General features: G+C 40.6%; 1 pseudogene across 1 annotated transcript in view; it reads left to right on the top strand.

The window, feature by feature from the left end:
- The window catches only part of LOC146511099 (uncharacterized), a 42,474-nt pseudogene extending 37,995 nt beyond the window's left edge, over positions 1-4,479 (top strand). Inside the window, exons 4-5 of the transcript XR_014876136.1 lie at positions 2,350-2,946; positions 3,808-4,479. The product of XR_014876136.1 is annotated as an uncharacterized LOC146511099 (transcript). The remainder of the gene's footprint in view (positions 1-2,349; positions 2,947-3,807) is intronic.
- Positions 4,480-13,213: the final 8,734 nt, after the last annotated feature.

Raw genomic sequence — 13,213 nt, 5'->3', positions numbered from 1 at the left:
CCTTTAAATATTTTGAGCTTCATAAAATATACCCTGTCAAAATTATGCAAGTTAGAAATATGAACATGCTGCCAAAAACCCCAGAAAAAAGAAATGAAAACATACACAAGGTTCGAGCTGCATGTAGACGGAGCTGGGGCATTGCTGCAGGAATGGAACTAATAAACTCTGCGGGCCATTCAGTGTCGTACTTTGCCTTGAGTGTACCATTACACTGCAGCTCCATCTGAATCTGCACAGGTGCAGTTTCCACATAAATGGGTTGAGAAGAAGCTCGAAATTCTCTGTTTGTGCTTCACAGTCACCAAAGCGCCGTGCGAACTCAGTGCGCTCAGTTTATCAGCAAAGTGCGCCGACGTGGTTCAACATTACTTAACAGGGAAAGTGAGGCAGGTTGCACTGGTGCATTTGTGACAGCTTCACTTGAAATGCCTTCACCGCATCATACATGTCCATGAACTGACAGATTTCCTTGCTGACCTCAGAAACTCTTATTGAGAACTTTTCCCCAACTCAGCCGATGGACCTCTGTATGATAAGGAATGTCGGCAAACTCTGAATCTATTTCCCACATAGAAGGATGAAACTGACGGTGATTTAAACCTTTCAGCTCAGATAAAATTTACGGTTTGCATTACGGTGATCGTTACATGCTCCATTTTGAGGACTTTACCACACATGTATGATGCAGGATTGGATTTCATGTGTTACTGTTCAGGCTCAAATCAATTTGATCTTTGATGCCCACAGTGATGCAATAACTCCCCTCAAATGACTTAATCCAAATGTAACAAGCCTGTTTTAAAAATGTAAGGAGTAGAAAATACAGATATATATTTTTTAATGTAGCGAGTAAAAGAAAAAAAAAACCCTCAGGTTACAGTCAGACTCTGACTTCATCCTTCACTGAACCAAGCTAGTAACTGTTACATTTGATTTATTATTATTGAATATATTAGACAATTATAGAAATATAAAATAGAAAACAGCAACAGGAAATATAAAAAAAGTACAGACCTGGTAAACATTTATTACTATTCTGAGTGTTAGCATTAATATTTGTCTACAAGCAGGAGGGATGGGCATGATTTTGAACAATGTGAACAACAGTGTTTGAACAATGATTAATTATCTTTAACACCAGGTTGGATGTAATGTGTTACTTAGAGCTGGTCGATATAAGATTTTTTCATATCACGATATGTTTTTTTCATTTCAGGCGATAACGATATATATCACGATATAAGCCAAATAACTATATTTGTACGATTTAAATGTGCCGTTGCTCACAAGTAAAATGTGAAATAATCAGCAGCTTGTTTTGATTTAAATATTTATTTCCCATAATAAGTTCAACAGGGTAGATGTACTTAAGGAACATGAGACTTTTTCAGATAAATAAAGGCAAATATTGCAAACTACACAAAAGGCAGCCGCTAAAGCGTTTAAGTTTCAAAATAGAACAAACAAAACAGACTACTAAATTGTCAATTCCACTTAGAAACAAAATATTAATTCTAAAAATAAATTTGTTTGTTTTACAGAAGAACAGACAAAATTGACTAACTTTTGTCAATATCAAATAAACTGAGAACTAAAAGGAAATTCTCAATCTCTCCTTGTTGTATAGCTTAGCTTTTCAAACAGTTTTAACAGTTACTTTAGTCTGACAAAAGCCGAATGACGAATTAGCGCTTTATTTATTGTATTTCCAGACTTGCTTTCGGCACAATTTACAGTGCGCGCTACTCTGTTTTTTGTCAGACTTGAAATAGCCGAAATACCTTCACACTACGTAACGTCTATGGCTCTTCTGTTCGACAATCTCTCCGGCCTTGGAACCATCATCTGTTTTCTCTTCGGTAACCTTCGGTCACGCTCTCGGTTGATTTTTTTCTAGTCGGCACACTCATTTCCTCCATTACCTGGGCGGCACGGCGGCTGGCTGCTTCCCAAACAAATATACATGTGCGGCTTGGCACTTGTGCTGTCTGTAACAAGTCACGTGACGTGACGCTGCGGCTGTGATTGGTTCGGCTCTGCGCTAGTTAATTTGGATTGGCTGTTCTTGTTCTTTTTTTTTAAGAGGACAAGAGAGATGAGGCCTATCGCAATAGTTTAATTTTTCTATCAAGAAAAAGTTATTTCGCAATACATATCGTTATCGTTCTATCGCCCAGCTCTAGTGTTACTACTACCAGTAGGTGGGGAAAAGAGACCTTTAACGTGTTTGGTGCCACACTCCACCTTCAGGTTTAAAACTAGTGTTAATGGAGGGAGTTTAAAGCTTCAGTTTGTTCAATGAATGCATTTCACTCATTGCCTCTGTTTGTATCTCTGTCACTGCAGGACCAACATGGACCGAGAAGTCAGCGCTCTCAGGAGGCCGACAAACCTCACAGAAGAAAGAGAGAGAAAAAAAACACCTGTGACGAGTGTGGGAAGGATTTTACTTTGAAGTCTAAACTAAAACAACATCAGCTCATCCACACTGGAGAGAGACCGTTCAGCTGTGACTTGTGTGGAAAGTCGTTTTCCTGGAAGAAAGCCCTAAAAACACACCAAGTCATCCACAGTGGAGTTAAAGCTTACAGCTGTGATCAGTGCGGCAGAGCTTTTACTCACAGTAGCCACTTACAGAGTCATCTAGTTACCCACTCTGGAATTAAGGCATACAGCTGTGACATCTGTGGAAAAACTTTCAGCCGGCTATGGAGCCGAAATATACACCTACGCATTCACTCCGGAGAAGATGTGTACTGGTGTGATCAGTGTGGCAAATACTTTACAACAGACGCACACTTACAAAGGCACATGTTTACCCACACTGAGGAGAGACCTTATCAATGTGACCTGTGTGAGAAGACTTTTAAAGCTCCACATCACCTGAGACGACACCAACAGATCCACACCAGAAAGAGACTCTACAAGTGCAGTTACTGTGAGGTATGTATTTTTATTTTATTCTTGTAAGTTCAGTCTGACTGTTTGGAACAAGTCTGCTCATTAAATTGTGTTAGCATGTTAGCACTTCTACTGCACCGAAGAGTAGCTCTGAGCCATTATTCAGATTTTCATTTCACTTATGATTTTTGTTTACACGATCATGAAAAACTAACTAATTGATATGTTGCTGTTATTTAATCTTCAGGCAGCTTTGTGGTATATCATGGTGTTGTTATTTTTTCTGTATAAATGGCTTTTGGTTTACAGCGGCTCATTCCTCTGTCAGGTGTAAATAGAATAAAATAAAACATAAAATAAGTACAAAACCAAACCATTCAGTAATCTTCTCTTATGGTTAACAAAGTTGTATCGTTACGTAATGGTATTGCAGTATTGTAGCCGTAGTATCATTGCTTACATATAGCTTTAGTACTTTTAAACATTAGTGTTAAAATACCCATTTAATGTTATTAATGTTATTTAATATTACCCCCAGCGTCATTGGGGGTAATAGTTTTTGTTGTATCCCGTCAGCTGAGTGTTATAACTGCACAATTACAGTGTTGTTAATGCAGTATTAAATTAGTATTATTGCAGTGTTACAGTAGTTTACCATGGGTACCCTAAAAACAGTAGTGTGGTAGTACTTAAGTGTAAGTCAGATGTTACTGTAATATTAAAGAAGTATTCCTGTAGTATTATGGTGGTAGTATTGTAGTTATTGTAGCCCAGTAAACTGAGTGTGTTAATCAAAACAGTAAAATGTTATTGGACATCTGCTGAGATGCTCTTTATTTCAGGCGACGTTCAGGATAAAAGTGTTGAAGGACTGACTTACACTGTCTTTGTGTCTTTGTTTAGAAGCAGAGCGACACAGATGGATCCACTTCTCAACCCTGTCATCGCTGTGGTGGTGGGAAAGACTTTCGTTGTGACATCTGTGGAAAAACTTTCAGTCAGCAAGACGGCCTAAAAATACATCAACGTAAACACACTGGAGACAAACTGAAATACTGCAAAGAATGTGGGAGAAGCTTCCCCACATCAGGTGACTTAAAACAACATAAACTCTTTCACAGTGGGGTCAAAAAGCACCTGTGTGATCAGTGTGGGTCATCCTTCACCACTGCAGGTGACCTTAAAACACACAAACGAGTCCACACAGGAGAGAAACCATACAAGTGCAGACACTGTGACAAAAGCTTCTCACGTTCAGGTAATCGTAACGAGCATGAACGTACACACATGGAAGGAAACTACAGCTGTGAGCAGTGTGACAAGAGCTTCAGTAATCTCAGTTCATACTCTGCACACAAACGATCCCACGTTACTAATAAACTGTTTCACTGTTACCAATGTGCCAAAACATTCACTTCATTATCTGCTCTTTGCAAACATCAGCGTGATCACGCAGGGCTGAAATCGTTCCCATCACAGGATGACAGCAAATCTGAAGAGAGAGAAACATCCTCTGGTTTCAGGGTCCAACTTAAAACCCTGGAGATCAGGCTCCACAGAGTTCAGATAGACTCTCCTTAAAGTTCAAATGAGGCTATGAATCAAACTGTTCATGTAGTTCAATGTTAATCTTTATAAATTGTTCTTCTGTAGTGTTTGTGTTCAGTGGTTACCTTCCTTTTTTTTTTTTTCAGTGGCTGGAGGAAAAATCAGTTTCCTGTTCAAGTTTTTATTGAATGTAGTCTGTTAAATAAAGTTCTTAAATAAAGTTTAAAAAAAGTTAAATAAAGAATTGGTTTAACGACAAAGATTTTGAGCCGTGATGTCATTTCCTGTATTTCAGAGTAAAGACTGAAGTGACAAATGGAAACATGTTTACAGTCATGGAATAAACACTGATGGGTCATCTGTAGGAAGTACTATTGCTGACCTGACAGACTCGTAAATAAAAATAAGTAAAACTGATTTCGTAACATCTGTAAATGATCTTTTGGCTATAGTAGATCTTTGACTTTTTCCTTTTTTAATTGTTTGTTTAAAATAGTTTTCTCTAGGTAAAGGCGTACGGTCCAGGCCTTCAGAGCAGTGGTCTGACTGTTGGAAAACCCACTGAATTCACAGTTGATGCCAAGCAAGGAGGAAAAGCTCCTCTGAAAATTATAAATTATAGCCCAGCAATATCTGGCTTTGTATATGATCACAAATATATTAAATATATTGCATGTACCGTATTTTTCGGACTATGAGTCGCACTTAAAATCCTTTAATTCTCTCAAACATCGACAGTGCGCCTTATGTATGAATTCTGGTTGTGCTTACTAACCTTGAACTGATTTTATGTAATACATGGCGCTCAAAAATCTGTCAAAAAAAGTTTTAGTATGACTTTGGTAAGCCACGAAGTCGCACCGCTTGATGGATTGTCGGAGCATTACGGCTACATAGTCAGGAGCCTCGCGGAGTGATACGTACTGCGCTTCAACATAATATTACTGTATTGTGTGTGGATAAGGACCCCAAAATGGCACCTGTTAAGAGACATTCTTACGAAGCAGATTGCAAACTCAAGGCTGTCAGTCACGCAGTAGAACATGAGAATAGAGCAGCTGCGAGAGATTTCAACATGAATGAATTAATGGTACGGAAGTGGAGGAAGCAAGAAGAAAGAGTTGAGTAAAGTTTGACTTATCTGACTGTTTTGTTTCGCTTAATGCGTTTTATAGTCCAGTGCGCCTCATGTATGAAACCAGACCTGTTCATCGAAAGTGCGCCTTATAAACTGGTGCGCCTTATGGTCCGAAAAATACGGTGTGTTAAATCTGATTGAACTTATCCCTCGTCTTCTGCAAAGGATGTTGAAGTCAATTCTGTGGATGTCTAGGTTAAGGATAATGACAACAGCACATACACCTGCACCTACACCCCACGTAAGCCTGTGAAGCACACTGTGATGGTCTCCTGGGGAGACTGAGAGTCCATTCAGGGTGAGTATGCACTCACACGCGCTCTCACTTTCACTCTGGCATGCAGGGTTTGTCTTTTCTTCTCACTGAAAAGTCTCTTGAGTTTTGGTGTTTGTGCCCACAGATGAATGTTGGAGCAGGCTGTCTTCCAAACAAGGTGAAGGTCTCTGACCCTGGAGTGGCAAAGACGGGCCTCAAAGCCTTCCAGCCAACATACTTCACTGTTGGCTGCTCAGAGTCTGGTCAAGGTAAAGCTCCATAAATCTGTGTGTGTGAGAGTAAAGAGCGCAAACATATGATCATGTCAAAGAAATATTCCAAACAACAGTAACATGTTTAGAAACAGATGTTACAGGGAAACTTATTTAACCCACCTGCTGTCTGAGGCTAAAAATGACTGTAGAGCATTACCTGCAAAGGTAACATGCTAACACAGCCTTTGTCCTCTGCCATCAGGACAAAGGCTGTTTGTGTTTAGGCTATTCCAATGACACCGTTCAGGGTCAAAGTGGATCCTTCTCAAGGCAGAGGGACCAGGACTCAGCTGCAGTGGTAAGAATACTACTGCCTCACAGAGAGTACTAACAAAAAACAGTCTGTTTATTTAGTGTATTGGTCTATAATACGGTCTGAATGTTTTCCGTCATACTACATGGAACAACTCTTCATAACACTTTTATGAAAATGTTTGACGAAATTGACAAGATCAAAATTAAAATCACAATCGCAAGGACTTAAAAACAAGAATAAACATGAATAAACAGGGTTATAGTTGGTATGCTAATGTAAACAAGTCCTTTTGAGCTGTCATTTGAACTGTTTACCAGTCAAAGCAGTAGCAGCAGCAGGCTATGAAAGACTTTGAAATCATCAACAACCACAACAAAACACATGCTGTTAAATATACACCTGTGCAACAGGCGAGAGAAGAAATGCTCACACATGCGGGCGTGGACAAGGAAGCGTTCTTCTGGCTGTTATGCATCATATTAAATGGGAGAATGTGGATCGCTTCCCTTTCCCGTGACAGGGTCCCCTGGGAGTTGCGTGACCTACGGTGGAGATCACATTCCCAAGAGCCCTTTCAGTGTCGTCATGGCAGCCACACTGGACCTTAGCAAGGTCAAGGTGACAGGCCAGGGAGACCGTATGTACCTCTGTCATTGTTCTTGGACATCCACACCTTCTGACACCAAACCTCAGGCTACATAAAGCCTAGTGATAACCTATGAAACCATTATTTGCTTTTAAATGTTTGTCTAAGCATGAATGTTTTTACGATGGCTTTTTCCCCCTTGTACAGTTGCCAGTATATTGATGTTTTTATTTAATTTTTTTAAATGAATCTAAGTTTTTCAAGCAGATCAGAGGTGTCAGTGTATTTTCTTTGGTCTCTGTTCTGGCAGAGATAGCTGTTGGCAAAGACCAGCTTGTGCTGGTGCTTGTTTATTCAAAGAAGATGATCTGATCTTTTGGCTCGTCTGTCCAATAGTGTAGATTTCTGGTGAGTATCAGCTGAACTGGGTATGTAAATCGGGCCATCCAGCTGCAGTGTTAATCTGACGCCACTTGTGCCAAAAGTCCAGACAAATGTCATTTGATCAAGGAGCAAATCTGAGCCAAATAGACTGATCATTTTTTTCCTGTTCCAAGCTCCTGTAGAACTCGGGGAGGGAAAGCTGCTGATGCTGATTCTTCAGAGAATCATCACACTGGATTTTGATGAGCTCTAATTGCAGATTCTCTTCCACTTCTTCGGCATCCACCAAGAAAGGAGTGGCTAATAGCTTGATTTCTTTTTCAATGACAGAAAAATCCTGGAAGCGCTGTCTGAATTCTGTTTCGAGACATGCAATCCCAGACACATATTTCCCTTTTTTAGCAGAAAGGTTGGCCTATGGATAATCAGTTCTGATCTCAGTGTGGGGAAGTGCACAACGTTGAGGTTGCGCAGTTGTGTCTTAAAGAGATTGAGCTTCACACAAAATGCTTTCATGAGTGCATAAAGTTGTGGTACAAGCTGCTCTTTCCCTTGTAGGCTCTTGTTCAGGGTGGTTAAATGATCAGTAAGATCAACTAAAAATGCTAGGTCTGCCAACCATAGCGGGTCATTCAGCTCATGAAGAGGTCAGTCCTTCTCTTTCACACATGGTCAATTTCTGACCTCAGACAGTAAAAACGCTTCGGCACGGCGCCACAACTTAGCCAGCACGCCTCCGAGTAGTAGAGTAGATCCCCATATTCAGCATCCACATCAGAAAGGAAAGCCTGAAATTCTCTGTGGTACAGTCCTCTTGCTCGAATTATGTTGACAGTTGTAACAATTGTGTTCATTACATCTCCAAGATTGACTGTCTTGGCACAAAGGGCTTCTTGGTGAACAGTACAGTGCATTTTAACAGCCTCACCTCCAGTCTCTTTCACCTGAGCGCACATCATAGACGCCATTCCTTTGTGTGCACCTGCCATAGCTGGAGCCCCGTCTGTTGTATCTCCACACAGCTTGTCCCATTTAAGTCCCATTTTGTCAGTTGAGCCTGACACAGCTTCAGAAATATCCATACCCGTTGTTGTGCCTTTTAGACTCTTAAGATCGAGCAGCTCCTCTGTAACTCCATGTCTTGGGCAACCTCATAGCTGGCTATTGTAGCCTTTTCCTGGACTTTTTGAGCACAAAAAAATGCTGTTGCTGACCCTGCAGGACAGCTACCATTTACTTTACTTTCTGCTCTCGCTCAGCACCAGTGTAGGATGCATAGGCCTGATGTTTGGTTTCATAATGACGTCGTACATTATGCTCTTTCATAACTGCCACAGTTTCAGTGCAGGTCAAACAGACACACTTCTGCTTGAATTCTTTGAAGAAATATTCACTCTCCCACCGTGTCTGAAATTTTCTGCACTCACCTTCTACCTTTCGCTTCTTTGGTTCTGACCTGTTTAGTAACTTGGGGTAAATTTCTTCTAGGATTGTCTGCTTTGATCAACAGTAGCTTCCCCTGGTGTTAAAACTAAGAAGTGCAGTACACTCAAGCAAAAGTTGAAGTGTGGGCCAATTAAAAATGGACCGCGGGCCGTAGTTTGGACACCCCTGCTGTAGACATTAGCACACACTCCAACAGGTTTTCATCCTCTAGAGTCACTTGATGACACTGAAAACACTACGTCCAGATAAACTCTGTGTATATAGTGTATTATCTTACAAAAAATACAAACAAATGTAAAATAAGTCTTTTATTTTATAAATGTAATGCTTCCTTTTAGGAGGAAGGTGGAGGAGCAGCTCCAGCAGAGCAACACCAGAGGTGTGCGGAGAGGACTGAACACCATCACTGGACGGAGCACTGTGAGCGGAGGGGGTCCAGAGTCTGGAGACCAGGTTCTGGCTAACAGATTGAACCAGTTTTTTAACAGGTTTGATTCAGTAGCTCTTCCCTCCCCCATCCACCAGAGCTCTTCACACCTCTCTGCAACCCCCTATAGCACCGGGGACATGAAATGCACCTCACCTGTCCCCCTTTTCCTTTTCCTTCAACGACTCTACTGGGTCTAAGTCGTCTCCACCTGCTACGGCGGCTGAGATCTTTTGGGGTGAACAGGACACTCCTCAGGACATTTTATGACACTGTGGTGGCGTCTGCTATTTTCTGTGCTGTGGTCTGCTGGAGTGGTGGAATGGCAGAGAGGGACAGGGGGAAACTCAACAAACTGGTCAGGAGGGCCAGCTCTGTCCTGGACTGTCCGCTGAAGTCCATCGAGCAGGTTGGGGAGGAGAGGATGTTGTCTAAGCTAACATCCATCATGGACAACACCTCCCACCCCCTGCATGAGACTGTAGGAGCACTGAGCAGCTCGTTCAGCAGTGGACTTTTACACCCACAGTGTAGGAAGGAGCGCTACCGCAGGTCATTCTTACCAGCAGCTGTCAGACTCTATAATGCAGCTTTACATTCCTGTGGTCGTCTTACTCACCAGCTTGTTTCTTCTTAAAGTCTTATCTTATCTTCTCTTACAGAATGAACCTTTTGGGATTTAGTTACCTGGATGATTGAGCATGCATCAAGACATAACTGGACCCAGTTTGCACTTTTGTTTAAAGGGAGTTACACACCACGGTGTAAGAAGTCTTCAGTTTGCGTTCCAGTTTCATACATAAACACCCTCATCCTTATACAAAATATTATACTCGCTCCAAAAATAGTAATTCTAGCAACATCTGTGTCTGAAACACAACAGTTCTAATATGATTAGATCAAATTTGCACTGTTCTGAAAAGAGAGTGACACGTCCAGTTGTATAAAACCTTTTTCTATAGACATTAGCACACACTCCAGCAGCTTTTCATCCCTGCTCAGGACCCCAAACTTTCTAAATATAATGCTTCCTTTGATGAGAACAATGTTTTTCAGTTTCTGAAATGCAGTTGCAGAAAATCTGAGCTATGCTATTTTCATCTGGAATGGCTTATTCTTTGTAGAAAGGTTTTTCTACTCATATATTATCCATCTGACCTGATAAACTTGGATCAAGAATCACAATCTGAGATTACAACATACAGGAGTGATTGTTAGTGAAAGTGGGTTTCTGCATACCTGTGTAGATATTTCCTTAAACATCAGAAGTAATTTACAATGAATGATTCTGGTGGGTTTAAGTCAACCCTGCTGGTAAACAGAAACTGTTACTGAAAGCAGCCACACAGACACCTCAGTACGTTTTACTTGCAAGGGGAGCGTCGGAGAGCAGTGCTGCCACTCGCCTGTCCAAGCAACTCCAACTCCTCTGCGTCCGCCTCACTCGTTTATTGACAACAGAGGTTACACGCAATTCACTTAACCACCAAGACAAGCATATGTATGTGTGTGTGTCACTTCCTGACACCATACAAGGCATGATATCAATCAACGACCTAGCGTGTGTCATGCTGAAACAGCAGAAGTGAGCGTCTCGCTAAACTATAAAAACAGGAACTTGCCAAAGGTCACAGAAGTGTGAAATCGAAGTGTGTAATGGGGAATTATAGCATGTCTGCACAAAGCTGGAAATAAAGCTTCTAATCGTCTAGCTCTTTCTGCACAATGACAACCATATTAGGACACATAAAAGCAATGGTTGTATATATCTTAGCACAAATGACAATCTTAAATGATCAATTCTGACATTCCCTCCTGTTTGTCGTTTGTGCAAGGCACTTCTATCGTTGGTGATCCACATCTGTTTTTCTGCTCTAGGGTTAGGGGCAGAGCACGTCCTACACCCCCGTAGTCTTCCTCAATGTCACCGCAGGATCACTTTCCACCTTTTTCGGATTTCACTGTTGTTCACAATCTCCTCATGACGATCTGTAGCAAGCCGAGTGGTACAGCCCTCTGCCTTAACTCCTCTCTGGATTGTTGGCTGTGCTGGAAATGGTCCCTGCGTCCCACTGGTCCTCTTGGAGCTTCCTCTCCTGGTCTCAGTCTGCACCTGCACCTCAGTCTCTCCTTTCATAACACTCACGTCATGGTACCTGCAATTTAAAAAAGAAAGCTCCCCCACAAAAGCCTCTTTTGCCACATGGTTGTTGCAACATCAACACAATTAGAGATACACAATAAAGTTGCACATTCTCTATTAAAAGTTTCAGGGCTTCTCCCCTGGAGTAGCTCCGCTCCAGGCCTGTAAACCTGCGTTAGGAGATGTCAGTGTGGTTTTCATGTTAAGTCTCTTTAACTTCTAGCTTCACCTGGAGCCTGCATCCTAGAAAACAAAATCTATAAGTTAATACAACTTCACATTTGCAAGCAACTGTAGGCCATAAGAGTAATAATGCATCCAACACCACAGACACCAGTGTGCCGTTTATTTCCCCAAATCATTAAAAACACTACTGTTGCCATAATTTCCCCAAATCAGGGATCATCCCATGTATTTATTCCAAACTACTGTAAGCAGTGACTTTTCTTAAGTAATGTCACTCACTTATTTTAACACTATGAGCTCAATAGTGGTGTGATAATGAGCCCAACACTAAAGTTGTTGTTCAGTTTCTTCATTTTTTTAAGAGCTGTAGATTATACTAAGTTATACCAGCTTTTTGGCTAACAGCTCATTGGAAATCACCTTCTGGTGCAAAAATATTGATTTATGTATGTCAAACAGTGCTTTTTTGTCATTTTTCATAGATTTAACAAAATAAATGGGAACAAATTATTTATTTCTGGAACAAGCTGCAAATAACAAAGTGCCTAAAGATAAGTTAACTGGTTCCTCTCTTGAGTTAGTTTTTCTTTTTTTAAATGCGCGAATGATTAATATGTCAGTGTAAATTGCCCTAACAAATAAAACCATTCCACTGAAACTGCTCAGGCACAAGGACTGGTCTGAAAATAAGTGGAAAAACAGCCAGAGTTCAAAGAAAATTTTGAAAGAAGGAAGTCCTAGAAGTAGGTCTGGCTCCTTGGAAGCAAAATATAAAGAAATGAGGATAGTCTGAGACTTTTGCACAGTACTGTACTTTCAGTTGAATCAGCTGAACTAGCAACTGAATTTGCAACAGGGAGATGTGAGCACTTAGAAGACTTAGTCAGAAGCCTGCAGACATCCCAAGGTTTTTTTTTTTTTTTTAAAGACAAGTGAACAATGAATTACAATAATTCAGACATGATGAAATAAAGGCATGAATAACAGTAATTCTGAGCATGACACACTAAAGTGCGACTTGGAAATATTTCTTGAGTGATAAAAGCAAGAGAGCTCAGAGATTTAACATTAACACCCAAAGTAACAGCAGAAGGGGTTTAACGTTAGAGTTGCCCTGATTCCTGTACGCACCAGAACCATTGTGGTACCTGTTCAATAACGAACCCAACACCTGACCTAGCTGGTCGAAGCACAAGCAAGTGGACACAACATAGATCATGTGCAATTACAACACAATCCATAATCCATACACCTCTGCAAAAGAACAGTGGACTCTCAAAGCACTGGATAACCATTCAGAGTGATTCCGGGATTAATAGTTAAAAGACACAGAGACAACTTTTCTTTTTGTTTGTTTGTTTGTTTAAGGGGTTATTCAGCCTTTTGCTGAATTGTTTTCAGTTTTTTACATTTTTTTGTTCTTTGTAATTTATCTTTGGTCAACCTTATATTTTAACACTGTAATGGTGTTAACAGAAATGTAAATAATTTTGTTGGGTTAAAACAACATAAGAAATGGTTGAAATCTAAGGGTGAACTAGACCAAGATTAAATTAAATCTTGGGCCTAAAGAACTAAACTTGATTTAAAATAACACAGTGTTAATTCAAATAGATTAAAGTATAAACTCGAACTTAGACCTTAAAATAAATAAAACAATAACC

This window comes from Neolamprologus multifasciatus, chromosome 9 (assembly GCF_963576455.1).
Source record: "Neolamprologus multifasciatus chromosome 9, fNeoMul1.2, whole genome shotgun sequence".
In the NCBI taxonomy this organism is placed as follows: Eukaryota; Metazoa; Chordata; class Actinopteri; order Cichliformes; family Cichlidae; genus Neolamprologus; species Neolamprologus multifasciatus.
The sequence above is the reverse complement of the archived record's forward strand: the minus strand, read 5'-3'. Positions and strand labels throughout refer to the sequence as shown.